General features: G+C 34.0%; 1 long non-coding RNA gene across 1 annotated transcript; it reads right to left on the bottom strand.

Moving 5' to 3' along the window:
* Window positions 1–18,640: 18,640 nt before the first annotated feature.
* On the bottom strand, window positions 18,641–21,150 carry LOC145312987 (uncharacterized). Its single transcript, XR_013877186.1, has 2 exons — window positions 20,987–21,150; window positions 18,641–19,283 (listed from the first exon to the last, which is right to left on the bottom strand). It is a non-coding gene; the product is annotated as an uncharacterized LOC145312987 (long non-coding RNA).
* Between the last annotated feature and the right edge of the window lie 521 nt (window positions 21,151–21,671).

Raw genomic sequence — 21,671 nt, forward strand, 5'->3', positions numbered from 1 at the left:
TTTTTGATAAGATATTATCATTCTGGAAACGTGCGTATCCGAAACCAACTGATGATATGTTTATGGATTTCTATTCTCAAGTGTGTAATGTGATCTTATCTCCACTTTTGGCTAATCAGATGCGTCAATTTTCGTTGGATTTGGAGCGTGACGGACAAGTGCGAATGATAACGAAGTTTCGGACAGAGTTAATAGTTAAAGCACAACTGATTGTTAAAGGGCTACAATTTAACCAAATTTCAGGGTCAATGGCTAGAGGATGTACAACAAACCAGATGGCTTTGGCTAAAACGATGGTTGGTGGCGTTGGTTCCAAGTCAAATCCTGTAACTATTGATCAGGTTAGTGATGAAGATAATTTGTCATACGAAATAAATCAATGTGAAATTGATTTAGCTGATGAATTTGGCGAACCAGCTGAACTTATTCCTTTAATTGGCGCAATTCAAGGTGGTTTTATTTGTTATTATTGCAATAGAAAAGGTCACATGATGAGGGATTGCTTTGATATTAGAGATAAAAAGTTGCCTAATCCTAAAGGAAAATACTTTTTGCGGTGGGGAAACAAGCCTTTTGTTCCTTATAAGACGGGGCAAAAGAGTTTTAAAAAGAATGAAAATGGTATTGATAAAAAGAAATTGGTTGGTGAAATTGAAGGAGAGGTGAAAGAAGAGGAAGATACGAAGGAAGTGGCGTATGTTGATGGTTTAGGGGCATGCGATTATGAAGATGATCTTGTAGCGGAAGTTGAGGCATGGAATAGTGCTATTATAGATGACATTTTATGGTATTAATGTTTTGTATGTAATTATGACCACTAAAATCTTATTCCATTTTCTACTTGTTACGCGGCATTGTTTTGATTTATGCGCATTGTAAATAAACAACAACAAAACAAAATTAATGATAAAGAGTGAACGAAGCAACTCTAATATTGTGATAGTTTATTTTGATGGTTTATTTTGAATTATGAAAAGATAACATATTGTTTATGACCGTATATGAAATTATGAGATTATGTTATAATAGAAATCAAAATAATTAATTTATTTTGGATTATGTTTTGTTGAAATTAGAAAAATTCATTTGTGTTTCAGACTGTTGTGGGGTCTAACAGAGATAAGAATAATAAAGAAGTGAAAATGGAATAACGAAATAGGAATACAATTTTGTAAAATTGCTATTGAAAGAATATTAATTTGAATTTAAAATTGAATTAAATTTGATAAAAATGTGAAATTAGATATTTGAAAAGTATTAAATTTTGATGAAATGTGGAAAATTGTTTTAAAAGTTGAGTCAGTTATTGTGGTTTTAAGTATTTAATTTTAAAACAATTATATTGCGATTTAGTAATGTTGATTCAGCAAAATTTTTTATGAAGCTTAGAATTTCATGAAGCAAAATTGTTATAATGCATTAGATATAATCGTGGAGTAGTCTCTCTCTATGAAGGGAGGGAGGGGTTGTCTCTCGGAGTTGGTATGCGCAAAAATGGTGGAGCTGTCTCTCTTGTTTGAGGAGAAAGGGGGAGTGAACATATTTGCAAAGAAGTTTGCACTATCTCTCAGAGCTGGTATGCGCAAAATGGGGTGGTGTAGAGAGGTAGCTGCAATGATTAGCAGGAGTGGGGCGTTCCATGCGCAGAAAGTTGAGCTGCGCACAGAAGCTGATCTGCGCAAGAAGGTGCTCTCAGGTATGGAGATATATAGTTAGTTGAGTTTCAACTTTTTAAACTTTCATACACCAAAGTAGTGTGCAGAAGATCAGTTATTAATTTGATAATAATAGTATTATTAGGTAATATTTTATTGAATTACAAAAGAATTGAATTTATGGTATTTAGAAAGTTAATTTAGTTGCTTGGTGATTGATAATATTTGATTAATGTTATATTTCTTCATACAGTCTCTTTTATTGAATGTGTTACACGTTTATTTGAAAACATTTAAATATGGCATCTAAAATAATTGTATTTTATTTTAGATTGGCCGAGAAGAGTATTTGTTGTTGGTTGAGAGATACTGTTATCATTATTTATTTGATGGTGAGTTGTTAAGATTTTGTTTTATGCTGTTAATATTTGATTACTATTATATATATTGCTGTTCGAAAATCAGTCTTGTACACAATTAGTTAAATATATTAATACCGATATTAATTCTTATTTAAAGTGATTTATCTATTAATTGGCATCTAAAATGTTTGTAATATTTTAGATTGGCCGGAGAGAAGTTTTGTTAATTGTGGATTAAGAGATATTTTGGACGTTTCTGTTGGTGGAGGAAATTTTGTCGGTGAGTGATTTGTTTTATTCCGTTATTCTGTTATTTGTTGCAAACAGATAGATAGTTATTTGATAGAAAATTGGATAGTTACAACCTCATAACTGCTGGTGTTGGTTAGATAGCTGTTTTCTAAGTTTCATGAAGATTCTGAGATGGCGGCTGGAGCGGCTGAAGTCTACGTTCCAACGAAGATTGGTGGCATGGAAATCCTGGCCTTAGTAGACAGCGGCAATGCACGAGGCTGCCTGATATCTCAAGTGTTGGCTAGAGTCGGACGGAGACGTTTGCAGCGCATCTGCATTTCCCAGGTCTGAAAAATGAAGTGACGGTTAATCCTGCTCAAAGTCTCCAGATAACCCCTATGTCCCGCTGTAACATCTGCATGAGCCAACAAAAAAACTTGATTGTACAATTGAAGAGACGGATTCGAAAGCAACAGGCGTGCAGGGTTCCAGCATCAAGATTGATGGTGTTGTTCGGAATGTTGAATTTCAGATTGGAGGCCACAGTTTTCAAGAAGATTGCTTTGTGATTTCTGGCATGACTGTACCTATGAATCTAGGCAGTCATTGGCTTAACAAAAATCACGTGAAGACGATATTTGCCAAAGATGGTAACAGGATTGAGATGCATGGAATCAGTGTGAATTTGGTAGCTAAACGAAAGATTGTAGTGAAGAATTTGGTTCATACGGTTCTGGAGAAACTGGAGAAGGCAAGAACTAAGAAACCTGAGATTAATGTAGCTGAGTTACAAGACCAAAAATGGATTTGTTCATTGAAAAATCGAATAGAAATTCCAGCATTAAGTACAGTTGTGGTAGAAGTTTCAACTAAGGGAAATATGCCTGAAGGACAGTTGTGTTATATAGCTCCTAGACAAGGTTACTGTAGCCGGAATAACTTGTTGATAAATGAAGGAATTACGGAGGTGGGAAAAAACGGTAAAATTATGACTAAAATTACGAATTTTGAAACTGTTAAGAAATCTGTTCCTGCTGGTACTTTGGTTGGAAATTTGTTTTTAGCGGAGAAGATAGCGATGTTGCAAGAGAATAGAGTTAAAGAAGATGTGTCAACAACATTAAAGAAGATTCGTTTTATTAAAGATAAATTGAAGTTGGATAAAGTTCCGTTTTTAAAAGATAACGTCTCTTTGAAAGGTAGAATAGTTGGTTTGTTTTTAAAGAATTTTAAGGCGTTATCGATTGACCCTACGGATATTGGATCTTGTACTTTGGAGGAGTATGACATTCAGTTAGTTCCTGGAGCTCAACCTTTCAAAAATAGAATGATTAGACTTAATCCTCATCATGCAGAGAAACTAAAAGAACAGATTGATTTATGGTTGGAGACAGATGTGATAGAAGAATGTAATTCACCGTTTAATTCTGGAATCTTTGCTGTTAAGAAGAAAGTGGGAAACACTAACGAGGTGAAAGTCAGGTTTGTCCTGGACTATCGCTCGTTAAATGAGATAACTGAGAAGATATGTTATCCTTTGCCTAACATTGGTGAGCTATTTGATAAACTTGGAGGAAAGAAGATTTTTACGTCTATTGACCTTACTTCGGCGTATAATTCAATGCATTTGAAGGAATCTGTCAGGAAATATACAGCATTTTGTTCTAATGGACGGAAGTATTGCTTCAAGAGGCTACCGTTCGGATTGACCAATGCTCCAAGTGCGTTTGTAAAATTGATGGATAGAGTAATGGATTTGAGTCCTGAATTAAGAGCATTTTGTCTAGTTTATTTGGACGATGTTCTTGTGTATAGCATGAATGTGGAGGAACATCTGGAGCATCTGAATACACTACTACGAACATTCTGTGAAGCAGGCCTCAAGATTAATCTTGGAAAATGTACATTGTTTGCAGAGGAAGTGAAATTTCTGGGTCATATTATAAATGCAGAAGGCATATTCATGGACAAAGCATATATTGAAAAAATTAAGAATTGGCCAGTACCTGAAACAGGTAAAGATATTCAAAGATTTACTGGTTTCATAAATTATTATGGTTCATATTTCAAGAATTTTTCTGATATTACGGCACCATTGAACAAATTCAGAAACAGTAGTAAAATAGAATGGGATGAAAAAAGTATGGAAGCTTTTACAAAGACTAGAGAATTGTTCTGTGAAGAAATAAGTAAATCATTTCCAGATTGGAGGATGGAGGCTGAACCATTTGTGTTGGATACAGATTGGTCATCTACAGCTATGTCTGCAGTGTTAAGTCAAAAACAAAATGGTCAAGAGAAAATGATATCGTGTTGGTCACGTGTTTGTTCAACTCATGAAGCCAATTATGCAGCGCATAAAGGAGAATTATGTGCATTAGTAAATGCTGTTGAAAGATTTGAATGTTATTTGAGACACAAGAAATTTATCGTGAGAACTGATTCAGCTGCACTGAAACATCTATCTACTTGGAGACAAAACGGATATTTTGTTGGCCTCACCATAAGGTGGATAAATTTTTTATCCACCTTCAGTTATGAGGTTGTACATAGGCAGGGCAAGATGCATACTAATGTTGATATATTGTCACGTACTGCATTAGAGGATAGTAAAGATAGGATATCTAAATTATCGACGGACGAACAAGGAGAGTTAATATTGGATACTGTATATCAATTAGAAGATCCTAAATTATGTCTTATTGCAGGAATTGGAGCAGAGACGGCCAGTCAAATAGCGTCCAGATTGAAGGCGAGAGAATTCAGTCGTAGTCTGGAGAAGGATCCTGTTCTAGTTGAGGTGAGGAAATTTATTGTAAATAATGTCAAACCCACGTCCAGAGAATTGTCTCAAATGCCTTATCGTGGTAAACAAATATTAAGGTTTTTCGAACATTTGAGTTTTAAAGATGGTTTAATTATTTTGACTTCACCTATGCGGCTCCAGAAGGAATTTCAATTTATAGAACGGGTAGTGGTACCTATTGGAATGTACAATAAAGTTTTTTTGTTGGCTCATGCAGATGTTACAGCGGGACATAGGGGTTATCTGGAGACTTTGAGCAGGATTAACCGTCACTTCATTTTTCCCTATGTGTCTAAATATGTAGCGGCGGCAGTTGCAAATTGTGTCATTTGTTTGAATAGACGTAAAAAACCAAAACATAATCATAATATAGAATTTTCACCTTTGGCTGGGGAGGCTATGGCAGAGTTGGCCATAGATGCTATAGGTCCTTTGAATGAGTGTGAATATAATGGAGTCATTTGTAAGCATATTTTAATAGTAGTTGACAGTTGTACTAGATATGTGTGGTTGTTTGCTATTGAAGATGTTAAAGCTGAAACAATTATTGAATGTTTGAAGTTTAATTTATTTTCTGTTTGGGGATTGTGCGAGAGAATCAGGACTGACAATGCACAAAGTTTCAAATCGAAAGTTTTTAGGGAAGTTTGTTTAAGGTTGGGAATTGAACAAATTTTTATCCCTCCTAGATCAGCTAATTCGAATTTTAGTGAAAGATACAACCAATCGGTGTATTCGTTTCTTAAGACTGATTTACGTTTTCAAGATGGAGATTGGGCTCATAAACTTAAAGCTACACAATTTTGTATGAACACTTCTTTTAATCGGAGGTTAGGATGTTCCCCGTTTTTCAAGTTTTTCCTACGAAACCCTAAACTTCCGCTTGACGCATTTGATCCTTTAACACGCACGAAAATTAAACATATGAATTTTTCAGAGTTATTGGAGTGTCTTGACAGAAATTGGAGAACTGGACAAGAGAGGACTGAGAAGTATTTACAGGTAGAAAATACAGAAAGGATAGGTCGGCCGATAGCTATAAATTCCTATTGTTATATTTATTATGACGTCACAACGATTGGTGTAGCTCGTAAACTCTGTTCGTTATGGGTGGGTCCGTGTCTAGTGACAAAAGTAATTTCTGACAGTTTGTTTGAGGTTCAACCCCTAGAAAAGTGTAAATTGAAAGACAAAGGGGTAAGAATTGTGCCAAGGGATAAAATATATGTTATTGAGAGTACTCTAGACTTGACTCCAGATGAAAAGATTGACTTAGTGATTACAGATGAGTTTTTCTCTGTGGACAATAACTTGAAAATAAACTATGACTTTCCCAATACTTTAAGAAATTTATCTTGTTCAGGCGTTGCTGAAGAGGAGAATAGTTGTGGCGCTAGTCCAGAGGTGGTTGGAAGGCGGAAGGATGGACAGGTAACACCAGATTTTTTGGAGAAATCTTTTTTGGGTGTTGGGTTGTCACAGCAAAGGTCAAATGTATCTCAGGATAATGAAAATTTAGATGATTTAGTTGAGGATCTTAGTGATACTTTGGAAAGTACTCATATTTCTGACAGTGTAGATATGAATGATACGACTGACAAAACTAAGTTAGACTCTACATATTCTACTATTAGTAAAGATAGTGCTTTTCATGGAGATTATGCGTCTGATAATAGTTTAATAGACAACAGTTTGGGTGTAGAGGATATTAACATGGAATCTGCTAGAGAATTAGAGTCTCGAATGAGTATTTTAGAGGACACTTTTCCAAAACTTCAGAGTAAAATTGTAAACTTGGAACAAAGAAGGGGAAGTGTTAAACGAGGTAGGGATGTTGAGGAGGATGAATTAGATAGATCGTTAGATAATGCAAAATCGCAAAAAATGTCTGAAACTATTCCTGTGAAAGGTCGTCCTAAAGGTTCTACAAATGAAGTACAATTACAAAAATTGGATGAGGATAGACAGAATAGAGATAAAGATAGATTAGAACGTTATTCTGTAGCAGATGTAGTAACTCGGAACCTCGCAAAATTGATTAAAAAATAATATTTGTAATAATTTGTATAATATTTGCAGGAGAAGAGATTACCATGATAACCGTCGGGAGCGTGACGACAAGCGAGGAGGCGGCGGTGGTGACAGACATGACCGGAATAGACGAGATGGAGATCGTGGTATGCGAAAGAGGTCACCTGACGCCTGTAGTTCAAAAAGTGGACGTTCTGGACCAATACCTGTGAAGAAATCCAAGGATGATAGAGGAGTCAGGTATTTGGATATTTTGTTATTTGTTGTTGTGATGCAGACCTATTGTTGTATTATTGTTGGTGGTATGTATACGTCACAGGATCCACGGTTAGCGGCTTATGATTGTTCTCAAATAAGTGATGTTGAACTTAGATCAGCTGCCTGTTTGCATGATAGGATGGAACCGGTTAGATCTGTGGAATTACTGGGGTTAGCAGAAACCGATTTTATACTGTCGGAGGCTATTAGTTGTGAGGTTAGGCTAAAGTTGGAGCGCTGGTTTTGCGGCACTGCGAGTCATGTGCACGTATTAGACGTGCCACATGAAAAACAGGTAGAGTTGAGTATGGATGAATGTAGAAGGGTTTTCCATTCTGGCAAGTATCAGCATGATGGTATTAGTTTTAAAGTGAACATAGATTTGCCAACTGTTCACAGCTTTACGGTTAATGGAACATTGTCACCTTTCTGGGATGTTGGTGGTGAAAACATCCAATGCAAGACACTGGGAGTATACGCGCACAACATGTGGTTCAACTTAGGTTTTGCTATTGGGACTTTGCATATTTTAGTAAAAAATACTCCAGTTTTGATCAAGGGAAATGTTGTTATGGATTATGATAAAAAGACGATTGTGGCGAACTTTGAAGAAAATCATTTGTGGGCAACATCAACTTCACCTTATTTTCCGTATGTAGTACGAAAACCGGCCAGTAATTTTAAGGTAGTTTTTCAAGATACATTCAATTTAACTACGTGGAATGATCAACTTTTTGTTTCTAACTCGGAAAGGAATATTTTAGTTAAAGTTATGGGAACAGAGAAACTTACTTTGCAGCATCTGGATTTTAATATTTTTGTAACAGAATTGGAGGGTATCAAGTTTTTAGAGGAACCGAAGGCGGCTGTTAGAAGTTATTTTGGGGATTTGTTAAAACAGGAAGCCAGGTTTGATTTGAATGCTATGTTTTTAGCTAGTAGAGAAAGGAATGAGAGGATGATGGAACTTTTTAGTATTTCTAGATGTGCTCAAACAGAAGTTAGATCAAATGTACAGTTGCATCATGGGTTCAGAATTATATACCTGGGAGAGATTGCTAAGTATGAAAAATGTACAGCGGTTGAAATTCCAGTAAAGTTAGGTGTGGATTATGGATGTGCAGTAGGACATTTGTTGGTGGAATATAAAGGTGAGACAGTTGGGATACAAGAATATAGTAGAATGATTGTTACAGTAGAGGACATAAAATTGTTGAATTGCTCGCAAAGTCCGGTATTTTTGAAGTTGACAGCTAATTTGTTCATTGGGAATCAGGGGCAGGGACTCGAAATTCTTCACATTGCCAATGAGAAATCTGAACATGTGGGACAAAAAATTTTTCTGAATGATGAAAAGGTGTTTATTGCTGATTTTAATAAGACTATTAGATATCAGGGCTTAGAGGATTTTGAGGATTTTAATGGACAAGCTTCTAAGTTGGATTTTGTTGATCATAAGTTGTCATTTTTCGAACAGGTTACAGGTTCTTGGTTTGGTTTAGAACATTTGTTTAAAGATATACTACCATTGTTTGCTAAGTTTGTATTGATTGTTTTAATGTTGTTGTTGGGTATAATTCCCATGTTGGTAGTTTTGTATTGTTGTTGCTCATGGTGTTATAAAAAAAGATTTACTGAGGAAGAATTTAATGCTAGATTTTAAATTCTTATGCTGAAATTTAATTATATTGTATTTTTGCAGGTTGGTTACGGCGGCAACAATGAATCAAAAGTTATTGAGCAACGAAGAAAATGGTCGCCACAAACAATCTGCGAATGAAGGAAATCAAGTCAAACCTGGTCTACCGGTGTCTGCGTTGGTCAGCAACTCTGCATCTCGGCTGGTGTTGGTAATGTCGCGCGTCGAGCTGCCGACGTTGAGTGTGGGCAGATCGATGAGGAATGTGTTTTTGAACAGTGAGGACATGCCACTTGCAGATTTAGCTTGTCTTATTGATAATGAACCAAGGTTTAAATTGAACTTAATAAACATGCTTTCGTTGCAGTTAGAGATGGGGAGATGTATCAACTCAATAGACTGGGCTTTGGACAGGATCCCTATCTTTACCAGCCAGAACTCAAGACACTTAAACCTGATGGCGGCTGGTGAGCATTCTAAAGCTATAAACAGAAAGTTGTCCTGGAACGAGACAACTAATTTGAATAAATTGAGTGCAACTATATTTCTCTCCAAGCTTGTTTGTGAAATGTTACCAAGTTTGGTGTTGCTTGCCAAGATTGAATACCTGGATGGAGATGAGAGAAAACGCTGCCAAACGTTGGGAGAATTGTTACCCATAATCAAGCATATGGGGGAACTAGATGATTGGCATCAACTTTCCAAAATTGACGTCATACCTGCAGATGGTCGAATGAGTCTTCAGACGGTGCTGAGAACGGTGGGTAATAGTATTGATGCGCGGTTGAAGACGCAGGTTGTATCAGCTATCCGGCTCCTGGCACATTGGAAAGACGTTGTGAATAAAGTCTCCTTTATTCTGAAACAGATGCCATCCACAACTTTGTTCGAGTTACAAAAAGATTGGCTTGAAGGAAAGTCTGAACAGGATTTGAGTGCTAAAGTGTTTATTGACGCTATTCATGTGAATGAATACATGAACTTATCGGTTTTCATTCCCCGCATCTTTAACGTGAATTCGGTGAGCTTAATTACCAGTGGAGAGATGCCAGCTGAGATACGTTATGTTAGATTAGATGGACAGAGAGAAATAATTGAAAATCTCGTGAGTGCTACATATACAGGTAGTTTGGTGAACGATAAAGTAGACGGAAGAGTTTTGACCTGGGAAATGCAGATGCGCTGCAAACGTCTCCGTCCGACTCTAGCCAAGCAGACATTGTTATGTGACCCAGATACTACTTTAGAGAATGTAGTAAAGGAACTTAGATTGGAGTTGGATGGAAAAGTTCATACAAGTTTGTTGACAACCAATCTCGAGTGGAAGTTTAATCCTGAACACAAAGTAAATGAGTGGTTTGAGGGTGATTTCAAGTTGGTTACTCGGTTTGGGGGTCCTGTTTGTGTTCAGCAGGATCAGCCTTTGGATCAGAACATTCCTGTTTGTCTGGACCTTGAATTGTCAGGTCAGCAATGGCGTGTTGATGAACAAGCGATGGAGGAAATGAGGATGGAGCACACGCCTGGAATATTGATGATGCTTGATAAATTTGGGGAGGAGGTTAGTCGTAAGCATCAAAAGATTTTGGATAATCAGGAGGAGGTTGATAGCGTTGCAACCTCGATTTCAGTTGCGGTTAATAGCGGATTTGAAAGATGTTTACATATGCTTGGTGATACTGAGGCAAGGATGCCTCAAGACGGCTTGTGTGATGAGACCGCAAAACTTGGAGTGAATGATGATGAAACTATCATGCCTATGGACATTGAAGAATCTGGCAAGAAAGGAAGAGCAGCTGGAAAAAGAAAGTCGTAATTATAGTTTACTGTGTATTAATTCATATTTTATTTTATTTTATGTATTAAGTATTTGTTGAGGCAGTAGTAGTCTCGAAAAGGTTTAATATTAATGCTTTTATAACTATGCATCTATAATGCCATGTTTTTAAATCTGATGGTTATATGTTAATCAATGTTTTTTTTAAAAAAATATTAAAAAGAAAAAAAAAACACATAAAGAAAAAAGGAATATATAAAAAAAACACAAAAGAGTTCTAAGGAACCAAAATAATAAAAAAAAAATGTATATGAAGTGTTTAAAGATCTGGAAATAAAATAAAAAAAAATAAATAAAAAAAAATATGGCAGGTGTCATACCAGATCAATTATTATCTATTTAATAAGCATTCAATGCTACTTATAATATATATGATAATTAACATGTAATAAACATATTGTTATATTCAATCTGTAATGTTACAGTTTCGAAATCTATGTTCATGTTAAAACCAGGGAGAAATGTGATGTATAGTCCCTTTCTTCCTGACTTAAGAGCATTATATGTATTTTGTATATTAGCTTTTAGTTCTTGTGTCAACTGTTTCGGAGCAAGACTTTGCTCTGCAACTCGGCACGAACCTAAAAGTGAATACTTGCTATTATATTTAATATTATTATTGTATGTTTAACTTGTCTTGAATTAATACACTTTATTAGAATATTTAGCTGTTTATTCTTGCTATTACTACACGTCACTAATATATATTATAGAGGTGATAAAAAAAATTAAGGCGAAATTTGTGAAAAGACCAAGGAAATCTTCAGCAAAAAAATGGGTGGGGGATTTTTTTGTTTTTGGGGGGGTTGGGGGTATTCCACCCCCGAAGAAAATAGCCTAAAACCACCACAGGACCAGTAGGTATATTCCCTTACGAGTAGAATCCGATCGGTTCAGTGGTTTCCGAGATCTTAATATATTTCATGCAAAGATTTCTTTAACTCTTTAAAACAATAATTATCAAATTAATAAAATCTAAAGTTGATATTTCTGCTTTGCTTAGGTATGGATCAACTTATCCTTGTTTGTGCATGAATTGAATGTATAATTTTTAAATTGATATTACAATCAAAAAAGCTTTAATAACACGATAATCAAGTTTTTATTAATAAAAAGTTACATGAATCTCAAAGCGTTACTGACAGACCGAACGACAAAACAATGTATAGAATGGTTGCGTATATATCATAGGAATTTCCATCGAAAAGGGATAGTTGCATGAAGTGCATTTCAGAAAAATGATTTTAAGCAGTTACAAAAATACCATCAAACATAAATAATTTTGCATTAGAATAATTAACAAACAATTAGACATCACTAAACTAGTCGTCATGCTGTTTTTTTTGTGAAAAGAAGTTAGCAATACAAATTACAAATTGCATATATTACAAAAATACGATTTTCAAGTGTTGATATTTTTAAAACTACGTGGTAGAAAACTGAAATTCTTTCAAAACTATGCTCTACAGATGTAGTTGAAACCATTAACCAGGAAAAAATGTGCGGTTAAATAAATTCATGTTCAAATGCATTTCGTGCAACTATATAGAATAAAATAGAATTAGAATAGAATAGAATTTATTAACTAATGCAATACTTTTAATTATTAAATGTACATAATCATATTATATCTCAAATAGGAGCCGAGAAAATAACATTTCTTCTTTGACGTTCAAAAAAATGAATTATAGATTAGCCACGCTACTAGAAATAGTGTTTAATAATAGTTTTATTCACCACCAAAAATTTTAGAAGCTACAGCCTAAGCCAAATACACTCTGTGACTTTGTTATCAAAAGATCTTTGAAAAATAAGTTTGACACCAAAGTAAACCAGTAAAAACCTGGGTTTAGATTCCTATCTTAAAAACTTTCTCTTAGAACTGTGATTTATGTATATAGTACACATAATTCTCTCAAATTCTACCCTTTTTTTGTAGCAAATATATTCTTTAGTTATAGAATGTTTGTTGGGCTGTACTTGGACTTTTGAAATTTTTATCTTCCTCTATATTTTCTATTATTTTCCTTCCAATATCTTTTTTTTAAATAATACGCATTATAGAAAACAGTGATGACAACATCAATAATAGCTAAGCTCCTAACAATATTACAAAAGAAAATTAACACTTGTTGATTGTCAGAACTGAATAAGCAGAATATAAATGTATAAACAAAATTGTAAGTGATTTGATGCAAAACTGCTTAAATACAGGTTATTGTTTAAGGACATACTTACATGTTAAGTACTTGATTATAGAGATGCTTCGCTTATGACATTGTACTATGTTGTCCTAGGAATCAGTATTCCAAAAATCAGATCAATCGAATAGTTTTATCACATAAAAATTTGCTGTCAAAACTAGACTAAAATAAAAATGTTTTAAAAGGACGAACGGACATTCTGTTAACGATTATAGAGTTGCTTTGCTTTCTAAATTGTACCTAACTACTACAGGAATCACTATGCTAAGTGTGAAATCGATAGGACAACTCTAACATTCCTAAATTAACGAAAACATCTAACCGTTAAGGACTGACAGACGGACTGAACTTATAGAAAAGCTTCGCTTAAAAAAAACTCATATATGGATAAAATATATTTTGAATTGCGTACTGGAAATAAATATGCTGTTAGAACAATGGAAATAACAAATAGTTTAGAATATTTGAGTTGGGTGGGATGTTTAGATAGGATTAGATAAGCAAAATTACAATAAACTTTTATAAAAAGTTATATATAAAGGTAGATATAAATGCTGGAATAAAGGATTTATTTTAGAAGCAAGGGTTGTTTTAACAAGTATTGTATAATAAAAAAAAGCTTAAGTTGTTTGCCTTATAATAGTTATTTCTCGCATCGTATTATAAACAGCTTTCCGTGGATATAGAATGTACAATTTTAAGATTAAAACCTATCCACCGGTCGAATGAATACGAGAAATAAAATTACTTCACTTTCCTTAACCTTCCAAGCAGTACCCTTAACTTCCCATAAGTTAATAATCCCTTCCCATAACTTTCCCATCACTACCCTTAATTTTCCCATTACTTGCTTTAACTTTCCTATAAATTCCCTTAAATTTGCTCACCATTTCTCTTAAATTTCCCATCACTCTCTTAACTTTTCCATTACTTTCCTCAACTATCCCATCACTTCCCTCAATTGTTCCATCTCTTCCCTCAATTGTTCCATCACTTCTCTTAACTATCCCATCACTTCTCTTAACTTTCCCATTACTCCCCTCAACTATCCCATCACTTCCCTCAATTGTTCCATCACTTCTCTTAATTGTTCCATCACTTCTCTTAACTATCCCATCACTTCTCTTAACTTTCCCATTACTCCCCTCAACTATCCCATCACTTCCCTCAATTGTTCCATCACTTCTCTTAACTATCCCATCACTTCTCTTAACTTTCCCATTACTCCCCTCAACTATCCCATCACTTCCCTCAATTGTTCCATCACTTCTCTTAACTATCCCATCACTTCTCTTAACTATCCCATCACTTCTCTTAACTATCCCATTACTTCTCTTAACTTTCCCATTACTCCCCTCAACTATCCCATCACTTCCCTTAATTGTTCCATCACTTCTCTTAACTATCCCATCACTTCTCTTAAATTTCCCATCACTTCTCTTAACTTTCCCATTACTTCCCTAAACTATCCCATCACTTCCCATAATTGTTCCATCACTTCACTTCCCTTAACTTACCCATGTTATATAATATTTTTTGGCCTCATGTTGTATTACTTTAACCACCTTTTTTAAATCCTTGAAAAATATATTTTCCGTACTCATATCCTATGTACAATATACATACATTAAATTAATTCATTGTATTTTATAGAAAAAATAATGTTTTTTTTATACATTGTTCTTCTGCCCAATTTAACTGTGTTTTTTTAAGGAAAATAACAAAAGACAACTTTTTTTAGACGAAAAGCCTTTTTGAAGCTTAAAAGTCAAGAACAATATGATAATAACTAAGCAAATATATAGATTCTTAATTTCTTGCAGAACCCTAAAGGTCCACTGGTTAGTTACATGTAATGCCCTCTTTTTAGGAGAAATATGATTTTAAGATGTTTTTCTCTAAGAGTTTAATGTGTTCATAGTTTTCTAAAAATAAAAATCTCATAAAATTGACTTTTTTAATTATCATAAATGATGTATAGTTTAATTTGCTATAAAAGTCAATTTTGTATATTGAGTCGTTTTAACTGCTAGGCGTAATCATGCTTTTTATTTGAAGGTTTTTTTGTAGGAAATATAAATAGAAAAAAGTTATTTAATCAATAACCTAACTTTTCTTTAACAATAACTTATTATGTTTTTTTGTAATTTTTGTTTTTCATTTATAATAAATTTTATTTCATAATTAGTGTATCTCAAAAAAATTTTAAAAAAAGATTATATAAACAAATTCTTGTCGGTCTGTCTGTCTGTAAGAATCAATCGAGTGTGTACTCTATTACTAGCGTATGTCCTTAAGTTTGACGGGTAGTTTGCAAGGAAGATAGGAATTTGAAGCTGAATTGAAGGTCTTTACTTGGCTATTACTAACATGTCTTTTTGTAATTTTTAATACATAATAAATTTCTCATTTATTTATATGTGTTTGTTATATTCTTTATGAACATAAGCGCCCTCTTTAAACTATAATCTAACCCTCCCCCCCCCCCATGTGCACACCCTGGGTCGGAAGTGCAAATGTGTTTGCAATAAATTACCCATTTACATTTTATTCAATTGATGGCAATGAAAAAAATTTCAGTTAGTTTTTATTATTCACATCTAGCAAAATTGTATTTTTTAAAACTGTATGCTTTGACTTCTTTTGACTATTAAAAGCATGGCTTTTTAATATTTTATTCTTGTATGTACGTCTGTACCGATTTAATTACTATAATTTGGATTATAGAATCCTACTATTAACAAGGATGACAACATCTATAAAAGCGAAGCACTAAAACAGTAGGACAAACAGACATTAACACTTGTATAGTGTCAGAACTGAATAATCAGAAAATAAATGTATAAAATGTTTGATACTGGATAATGTATAAGGACATACTGACATTTTTAGGACTTGATTATAGAAATGCTTCGCTTGTAATATTGTACCTTACTGTAATAAGAATCAGTATTCCAAAAATCAGATTAATCGGATGATTAAATCACATATAAAATTGTTTTTAAAAGTTAAATATCAACCTGTTTAAAATCGACGTACGGAGATTCTGGTAATGATTATAGAGTTGCTATGCTTTCTAAATCGCACCTACCTATTTCAAGAATCCCGATGCAAAGTTTAAAATCGATAGGATAATTCTAACATTAAATTATATTTAAAAGTTTTGTGATTTTAAACATTATTTTATATTTTTTCATTGTTTTGTGTAATTCTAAGAATAAAATCAGACAAAAAAAAGTATGAAGTTGACGTAATCTATTGATTCATTAAAAATTTCAAAATCAACAAGGATGACAACATCCATAAAAGCGAAGCACTGAAACGGTAGGACAAACGGACATGAACACCTATATAGTGGCAGAACTGAATAATCAGAATATAAATGTATAAGAGTCGAAGCAAAATTGTAAGTAAATTTGTTGAAAAACTGCTTTATACAGGATAATGTTTATGCCTTATGGACATACTTACATATTTAGGACTTGATTATAGAGTTGCTTTGCTTATAACATTATACTTTGTTGTCCCAGGAATCAATATACCAAAAATTTGATCAATCGGATGATTAGGTCACATAAATTTTTTTTGTCAAAAAAGTAAAAAAATCAATATGTTTAAATTGGACGTACGGAAATTTTGGTAATGATTATAGAGTTGCTACGCTTTCGAAATCGTACCTAACTACTAAAGTAATCACCATGCAAAATTTGAAATCGATAGGACAATTCTAACAGGCCTAAATTAACGAAAAAAGCTATCCGTTACGGACGGACGGACCTACCCTAATTATAGAAAAGCTTCGCTTTTAAAAATATAAATTTTCTGGTAAAAGTAAGTTGATTGATTAATTATCTATATTTGTAGTGTAGATAATTATGAAAATACCAGATGTGCAGAGACCATGGTAAAACAGCAAGTACTTTTTTTCAAGAAAACATGTCAGAATAGTTATTTATCGCATCGTGTTATAGACAGCTTTCCGCAGATATTAAATTGAAAAATTTAATAAAATTTTAATCAGTTTTGTTAGCCACGCGGGGCCGAAGTCACGGGATATCAAAACTGGTATTGTAATATGATTTTTATTTTGATATTCATGGAAAATTGTCTGTAATATGAAACTTTATATGCTTTTTCATTATTGCTGAGAACCGGTCTAATTTGTTTCTAGGCCAGAACTTGAGCAAGAGACATACAAACTTACTGCTTTATATAATAGAAAATACATGAGCTCTTTTTCTAGATAAAATGAAGATTTAAATAAAGAATTTAACGTTATACAAACAATATCTCAAGTTTGTGCATATTCCATAGACATAAGAATGTATAGAAATGTCTAAATATCTCATAGATTAATATATTACATAGATTGCTCATTAGGTAGGAATCTATACTGTATGCTTCCTAATACAAAATTGTAATAAAATTTGTTGCAAAACTGATATACATGTTACAGTTCAAGGACATACTGACGTTTTTAGGACTTGATTATAGAAAGGCTTCGCTTATAATACTATACCTTGTTGTTATAGGAATCAGTAATAAAAAAAATCATAGCAATCAGATGATTAGAGAACATAAAAAATTTTTATTAAAAAAAGTAAAAAAATCAACATGAATAAAATGGACGTACGGACTTTCTGGTAACAATTATAGAGTTGCTACGCTTTCCAAATTGTATCTTACTACTACAGGAAGCATCATACAACGTTTGAAATCTATAGGACAATTCTAACATGCCTAAATTAACGAAAAGAGCTATCCGTAACGTACGGACGGACCGACCCGAATTATAGAAAAGCTTCGCTTTTAAAAAGAAGGGTTACCATTATCTGTCACAAAAAAGTCCTTTTGTTGAATAGATTCTATTTAAATTATTCTAAGACACATCCAAACAAAACAAACATTGAATTTATAAGTTTGCTTTGCATCGTGAGAACTAAACCCCTTCGTGGATTTTTCTACAAACAAGGATGACAACATTCTGGTAACGATTATAGAGTAGCTACGCTTTCTAAATCGTACCTAACTATTACAGGAATCATCATACAAAGTTTGAAATCGATAGGATAATTCTAACATGCTTAAATTAACAAAAAAAGCTATCCGTTACGGACGGACCGACCCTAATTATAGTAAAGCTTCGCTTTTAATAATTATAGAAACGCTTCGCTTTTAACAATGTCTTATTCCTATATTTACTTGTGCTTGTTACCATTGAGGTTGCAGGTTTCAGTCCTTATCATAAAATGTATATGGGGGATCATTCCTGTGTACGCCATTATTTCTGGGTGTAGCATCCACTGTAAATTCGGCAGAGTCGCACTTTTTAAAAATTACATACAGATAAAGAAATTCAAAAATCCGCAAGAAACTCTTATTTATCTACAGCCGCAACGGCTCAAAAACATAACCGCAACCGCCTAATTTTCTAGATAACCCATCACTTTCATAAAACAATCCGCTGTAAATCCGCTCTATAAATTGCGGCTGTCCGTTCCTTTTCTACACTTTCTCTTAATTTTTTTATTAATAAAAGATGAACAATAAATTGTATATTTCTGGCAATAATCTATAATTAATCAATAATCAAATACTAGTAATAATAATAAAATTTTAATATTAATAAGTTTATTAAATGAATGTATACAGTACAGATCACTAGAATATGTAATATGCGGACTCCAGCTGGAGAGACCCAGGACCCTTCAGGACAGGTGCGTCACCCCATGGCAGCCTCAACTTGTGACTTGGGACACTACATCAGCGTCTACTAGCCTACAGCCTCGGCAGGTGGGTAGTTGACCCGCAAAGCAAGTGTCTGTTCTACAGCCGTCATCTGTCCATCATGATAATAATAATTGCATAAATGATAGACTCACATCACATATACTAGTGAGGAAAATTAAATGTATAATAATATCTATATACACAGGGTGGAAGTGGGAAGGGAAGCTCTGGGAGGGGGAAATTTGGGGATAGCTAGTTTATTCCGACGCCTCTTCAGAAGCTGCGGGGGCCTCGGCCTCAGCCTCGGCGGGTGCGGCCTCTTCTGTGCTCTCCGCGCTCTCGGCGGCTTCCTCGGTGGTTGTGGCCTCGGCGACGGCTTCGTCTCCCTCGGCAGCGGCGGCCTCGCCCTCGACGGCAGCCTCGCCCTCAGCGGCGGCCTCGGTGGCCTCACCCTCGGCGGCAGCGGCGGAAGTCTCCTCAACCTCCAGCTCTTGGGTCTTCTCAGCTACCTCGGCGACCTCCTCAGCCTGAAAATAAAAGAAGTTTTAAAATTTTTATATCAAAACATTTTTAGTGTATGTACTATTTTGAAAACTAGCTTTTTCAGCTTTCCAACGATACATATATTTTTATGCCATTGAAAATCAAATGATGTTTAGTTTATTTATTTTGTATAATATATTTCTATAATTCTTATCTAACTTTTAATCTCCCCTTATTGAGTTATTTTATCCTAGTATTGAGCCCCACCCACCCCTATAGTGTATAATGAGTCATACATGTGTGTGTGTGTGTGTGTGTGTGTGTGTGTGTGTGTGTGTGTGTATGTGTGTGTGTGTTGATATATCTAAAAGGGATCAATGCTCTACTATCCCCCCTTTGTGTGTATATGTATTTTTCAATCCATCAAACCCTTATACACATTCTACATAAACTTTACACACATGTGCCTAAACAACCCCCCCCCCCAACCTCCACTCCACCCAATCCCCTTCAAAAATAAAACAAAAAATTTGGCCAAATTTGTAGCATTTTTAGCACATGTTTCATATGTTAGAATTGATTTTACATTTTTTCATACAGAGGGGTAATAAAAATTAAGTGGAGGGGTTATAAAAAAAAAGTGTTTAAACTGGGAAGTAATAATTGAATAGTCCAAATAAGGGGTGCTTTATCAAACAAAAAAGCATAACAACTTTTTTATCACCCCTCCCTTTTAAAACCCCCCGGATGTAAAAAGCTTTCTAAAAAAGTTTCCCACCCCCCTAAACCACTTCCCCTTCACAAATCAAACCTTTTTATGAATGTTTTGTATATGTGCTAGGTTGTGTGAATGCTTGTTAATGCATAAAATCAGAGTAAGCTTCTAAAAAGGGTGTGATTTTTATTTATTATACTAAAAAGGGGAGTGTAAAGCATTAAAAACATTCTAAAAAATGAAATTTAAGACTTTATTTGTTAAATATTTAACAAAAGATAAAAAAAAAATTAGGGGAAATAAAGGAAATGAACTAAGGAAGTTTAAATTGCTTTATTTAGGGGTAATAAAATGTTTATTTGAAGTTGTATTGATTTAATTCATTTGTTTGCTAATTGATTATTTCCTTTCATGATCAAAAATAATTTTAACTCATTTAAAAGCTTTAAAGTATAATATTCAAATATAATCAATGCTGTAAATGTATTTTTTATATATATTTTTATTTCAAATTGTCTTTTTCAAGCTTTAAATGTTTCTTTTTAAATTTGTAAAAACCAAAGAAACATTTAAAATAGTGTTCTTTTTTATAAATAAAAAGTCTTTTAGTGATCTATCTATTTAAAGTATTTTTATTATAAACCAAATTAGGTTATCCCACTAATCATTTGGGAATAACATACATTCCAGAATAATCCAGTTATATTATCATGGTAAGGTTATCATCTAACTTATTTAGGGATCTTAGGGGATAAGACATTAGAAAATCCGGCTTAGATCATTCTTATACTTCTTTAAAATTCTTATTGTAATATGAAAAGATAAAAATAATAATCATATAAATAACCTATATATAACCAAGTTAACCTTTCTTTGCAGTGGTATATCTAACCTTTTTATGATTTCACTAATTATTTTATTTAGTGTTTTCTTCAAAAGAGATATTTTTAATATGTTTATCAGCTTATACCATAAAAAATTGTAATAAATTTATTAAGGTGAAAAATAGTAAAAACAAGAACGAGCTTTTACCTGGACAGTGGGTTCAGTATCGGCCATTTTAGTTGGGTTTATTTTGCAAACTATAATGCACAGAACTGCAAGGAATAGGATTAACTAGTAAACACAAAACTGTCCGTCAACTTTTTATAGAAGCGGGGGGAGCCCTCTGCAACCTTCCCCCTTCCTGCCCAACATTTGCGTGCCTTACACTATAATTCTACCCCTTACCTCCCCCTTAAGAACCCAAGCACGGACTAGAAAGGGGAAGCTTTGGGATCTTTACTTTCTTTTCCTTCCCCTTTTATTATAAGTTTCCTTTTTAAAGATTAATTTTCTCCCCTACGGCTATCTTGATATAACCCCATATTTCTCTATCCCCCCCCCCCCCTGAGCCTTGAAATATGTGCAAACACCTCTAAAGTTTCTCTTAATCTCTTTCTTTCTCTTCTCCTTTTTCTCTTTCTCTCAACAATTTCTATCTGATCTCTCTTCCTTTACCACTCTCTTTCTCTCTCTCTCTCTCTCTCTCTCTCTCCTTGCATCAGATATGTCCCAAAACACTCCTCTTTCTCATCTTTCTCACTCTCTCTTTCTCTCTCTCTCTCTCTCTCTATTTCTCCCACTCCCTTTCTTCCATCTCCTCCCTCAATTTCTGACGTGGCTGATGAAATTTTCTCTCCGGCATGGCATGGGGGTTTCCTCCTAAAATGGCTAA

Source organism: Acartia tonsa, chromosome 3, assembly GCF_053477335.1.
Source record: "Acartia tonsa isolate MP-2025a chromosome 3, ASM5347733v1, whole genome shotgun sequence".
Lineage (NCBI taxonomy): Eukaryota > Metazoa > Arthropoda > Copepoda > Calanoida > Acartiidae > Acartia > Acartia tonsa.